The sequence below is a fragment of the Octopus bimaculoides genome, chromosome 9 (assembly GCF_001194135.2).
Source record: "Octopus bimaculoides isolate UCB-OBI-ISO-001 chromosome 9, ASM119413v2, whole genome shotgun sequence".
Lineage (NCBI taxonomy): Eukaryota > Metazoa > Mollusca > Cephalopoda > Octopoda > Octopodidae > Octopus > Octopus bimaculoides.
This window is the reverse complement of record NC_068989.1, coordinates 38,449,947-38,454,907: the sequence shown is the minus strand read 5'-3', so window position 1 is coordinate 38,454,907 and position 4,961 is coordinate 38,449,947. Positions and strand designations below refer to the sequence as shown.

At 34.9% G+C, this 4,961-nt stretch overlaps 1 protein-coding gene across 1 annotated transcript in view; it reads right to left on the bottom strand.

Annotated features, from left to right (window-relative positions):
• LOC106869101 (endoplasmic reticulum aminopeptidase 1) overlaps positions 1 to 4,961 on the bottom strand; it is a 1,169,084-nt gene that overhangs the window by 944,911 nt on the left and 219,212 nt on the right. The window lies entirely within an intron of this gene.

Sequence of the window (4,961 nt, the reverse complement as noted above, 5' to 3'; positions counted from 1 at the left end):
CCAGTCAGGCAGTACTGGCAATGGCCATGCTCGAAATGGTGTATTTTATGTGCCACAGGAGTCAGTCCAGGGGCACTGGCAATGATCTCGCTCAAATGTCTTTTCACGTACCACTGGCACAAGTGCCAGGAAGGCGACGTTGGTAACGATCACGCTTATGACTATTATAAATGAAAGTAGAAAGAAAAAAATGTCCTTTTAATGAAAAACAAAATATATTTCACAGACAGTCAATATGATAAGTTTATGACCTAATACAAAAAGCCTCTAAATGGTCTCCTGATCTGCTGGAAATAACAGCTAAATCTTCTTTAAACCACACTCAACTACCTTGGGGAATAAATGGACACATTGGCCAATGAATAATTTAGTTATGCATGCACTCCTATATTAAAAAAGAAATAAAACAGGACGATCATAGCTGGAATAACTTTGATGATAGGGCTGCTCTGGCAGGATTGAAATGGGACTCAACAATAACAGCAGAAGATTTATGTAATGCCATTATAACTTGGAACACATATACAGTATAATATTCATCCTAATCAAGGTTGCACTAATTATCATCAATAAATACTCTACATATCATTATCAGAGTTATTTTCCAGCTAATATGTAGTCAGTCTTGTTGCAATCACAAAATCTTTGTTTGTTCACAGAGCAAGACTGGAAGCAAATAAAAATTTCAAGAAAAGAGATGCAGATAGATACCATGAAAATGTGGCATTGTATTCAAAAGAAGCAAAATGGAAGGAATAATATAAAAATGAAGACTTGCTAAAAACAGGTGTGGAGTGAGAAAGGGAATATGTCTTATTCAGGGATGAAGCTTCCATTATGAATAAAGAACAACAGTTGAAATAAATTTCAAATGTGGCATTGTATTCAAAAGAAGCAAAATGTCAAGTGGAAGAAATACCTGTAGGTCCACCATTATCACTGGTAATAAAGGTTATAAAGGATTTGTAGTAAATTCAAAACCAGATCACTGGTATAGCCAAGTAAACATCATGACTAAGCCACAGTAGTCTCATGTGATTGGCTGCTTAGCCAACCAATCAATATCAAGCATCCCTAGAAATACATTTTCATTAACCACCAACCTTAAACACCACACCTTGACATCACAGCCATAGCACTGAATACTGAAATATTAAACCTGCAGTTTGGTGGATAACACATTTATAATCTATCAATGCCAAGGGAGTATCCAAGTTGATTAGAATATGAATGAAGTTAGTATCAGTTTCCAGTGAAGGCACATTGCCTAGTGATTAAAGTTCTGGGCTCACAGTCATTGGATTCTTTAGCAAGGTAGTTCATTTCATGTTGCTCCAGCATATTCAGTTGAAAATGAGTACCAGAAGAACTTGAGGGTTAACCCTGTGATGGACCAGCACACTGTCCAGTGGGGTATGGGGCCCTGTACTTTCAGCCTAAATGCCTTAAAAATATAGATAAGATCCAGCCTCATGATACCATAGGCTCAAAACAGACACCTACGTCTATTTCCAAGAGAATGATGCAATAATCACCCTCTATTCAGTGACATACTTGTACAACTAACAAAGTCAGATAGGAGTATATGAAGTCTACAGAGCTTTACACAATGTATAAATATCACCCCCCATTTTGTATTAAAAGAGGAATTGGAACTTGTCTACAATTTGGAGCCAAAACAATCTAGACTAGCATATAAAGAAGGAATTTCCCATTTAAGGAATACACTCCTGAGAAACAATAATACTGCACATCATACAAAATCTACATCGACTTTCAAACTTGAGGCAGAACTAGGGTTCCCTGTGACTACCTCACCATATGGTGTAGCTGAATGAAGCAGTCAGTTTTTGGAACATAGAACACTCGAATAGTGACCAGGAGTAATGCAACACCCTGTAAATTCTTCACTACAGTAAAATTATGCATAAAGAGCAGAAGTTAAAGATTCTGGTTCTGTTTTTTGGTGAAACTAAAAAACAGAATACAGCAAAAAGCCTGTTCCTGTCCCTTCTATCATACTTCAACTCAAGCATAAAGTCACCTCCCTCTCTACTATACTCCCTCTCAGTTGAGGGCACCCTTTTGTATTGCAAGTTACTTGGTATGTTACCTGTTTATGTGTTTGCCAAAGATTTTATACTGTAAAGAAGAAACAGGATGGACATTAAGAATCAGGCTATAAAAAAATCAAAGCTCAAATGGACAGTAAAATATTAAAATTAAGAATGGCAGAACACATACAGTGCAAGAAAGAAAAGCATAAAGAGCCATGCAATACACTGTAGCATTGTGTTCCATCCCTTTAGCTTCTTCAATCAAATTCTGCCATGACCAGCTTTGCCTGTTATCCTTTAGGGCTCAATAACATAAGTAGCAACCCAATTCTTGAGATGTAGTTAACTACACTCCACTCATAAAGGTTGCAGTCATGTGTCTATGTTAGAAATTATGATTTCCATTAAAAAATTTTGAATATTTATCTATCTGTTGTACAGGACACTATACATAATGAACACACCCATACATACATAAAAATATAATTGAAAATATGTATTACTTAAAAAATAATTTGTTCTTATCATTTTAAAATCATTTGTATTAAAAACTTAGTTGAGATTAAGTTTTAATGTATTTCTATTGATGTTTATTTTCTTATCCCAAACCAGATAACTTGAAAAAAATGTGTTTCTTTTCAAAATGTAATTGGTTCTTATCATTAAAGAAACCCAGTTTATGTTAAGTATTTGTATGATTTTGTGCAAATACGGAGCTATACTAATATTAGTAAACATCAAACACTTTAAAAGATATATTCAGTAACTAATATGTTTCTAATCTATCTGTATTTTGGTCATTTTGTCTTTGTATGAATATGTCTTACAACAAATTTGTCCTTTGGTATTATGCTTTTGACCAATGTCTTTCAGATGAACACACTGTATCCTACATTCATTCATTTGTTCTTCATGTCCATTTTTCCCTGAATGAATTATATGAATATATATTATTGAGACATTGTTTTGCAGCTGGATATCCTTCTTCTCACTAATCCTATCCTTCGCTGTTTTTCAAGTAAGGGATCTCTTATTCCACATGTCTTCAGAAGTACAGAGTTTGCAGATGATTTGTTGATAGAGAAATGATAAACTTCACTGCTTGTAGTTCAGTGGTATTTTGTGGGAAGTATGCAAAATGTAAACATTCATGCATGCACACACACACATACACACAATGGTTCATACATTTCCAGTCATTCTACCAAAGTCATTCATAAAGCATTGGTTGGTCTGAGGCCACAGTAGAAGACACTTACCCAACTTGCTGTGTAATGGGTCTGAACTTGAAACTATGTAGTTCACAAGTTACCTTCTTATGCATACATGTATACACACACATACATATAATACATAACGTGCATATAATACATAACTGGCACTCCATCAGTTATGACAATGAGTGTTCCAGTTGATCTGATCAACAGAACAGCCTACTCCTGAAATTAACATGGAAGTAGCTGAGTACTCCACAAGTACATGCACCCTTAACATAGTTCTCAGGGAGATTGAACATGACACAATGTGACATGGCTGGTCTTTTGAATTACCAGCTCATTTTTGCCAGTTGAGTGAACTGGGGCAATGTGAAATAAAAGTCTTTCAAGATCACAATGCCTGCCAGAAATCACGCTCATGACCTTACAATCATGAACTAAATACCCTAACCACTCAGCCACCTGACTTCATTCATATGTACATACACACACACACAAACACACACACACATACGCACACACACACATACATTAATTAATTCATTCATTCATTTATTCACTCATTCATTCATTTATTCGTTTTGCAAGCTTCCTTATATGAAATTGGGTGGTGAAAAAGATATTGTATATTTCGAGATGGTCATTTTTTTTTTTTTTCCCCCAAATAACCACACTCCACTCACTGGAGAATGGACTAAACAGGACAGGAGGAAACATGTGGGATGGAGAGTTGTTGAAGAGATCACAGGATGTGTGACGAAAGATTTAAGACAAAAGACACTAAAATAATGATAATTAAGCTGAAGTGAATAAGGAGTATATTGTGAGTGTGGTTATTTGGAAGAGAAAAAAAAATGACCATCCCGAAATGTAACAATACATAAATATAAACATACTGAGTGTTTGGCTTAGCTTCTCATGGTACATAAAGTTTCATGGTAAAAACAGGTCCAGCTCTTCTCAATGCACACAACTCCAAGTGTTGAGTGTTACTGTTATTTGTTTGTTCACTCACTTTAATAAATGCTTGTGTGTGTGTGAGTGAGAGAGAGAGAGAGAGAGAGAGAGATCTATGAGACATATGCATAGCAGTATGATAAATTGTCTCGACAGTGGTACACACAGCTAAACAGCTAACAGACTGGGTCCACAATGTGACACAAATATATATATATATATATATATATATATATATACCAGAGTAATTAAATAAATGTGAAATAAGGTGGAAAAAACAGAACTTGAATACCAGAAGTAGAGTAATATGTTGCATTTATAAAGCTACAAAAACATCACAAAAACTGTTACTCAGAGTTTGACATGCCCATTCGTTGGACAGATTTAGTTGAGAATGGAACAAAATACGGTTATATGCATAAATATACAATTATGTTGATAGACACACATTTGAAAATGGCGTTGTATCATTGGTCCCTTCAACTAACAGTCTTTTCAATAACCAGTTATATGAAATTACAATTACTATTTAAAATCATATGATTTTAAATCTATCAACGTAATTGTATATTTATGCATATAACCATATTTTGTTCTATACTCAACCAAATCTGTCCGACCAACAAGAAACTCTGAGTAACAGTTTTTGTGATGTCTTGGCAGTTTTATAAATAAAGTATAGTTGTGGTCACCACACAGTGTTCAGCGGACAGCAGAACTCGAGGCAATT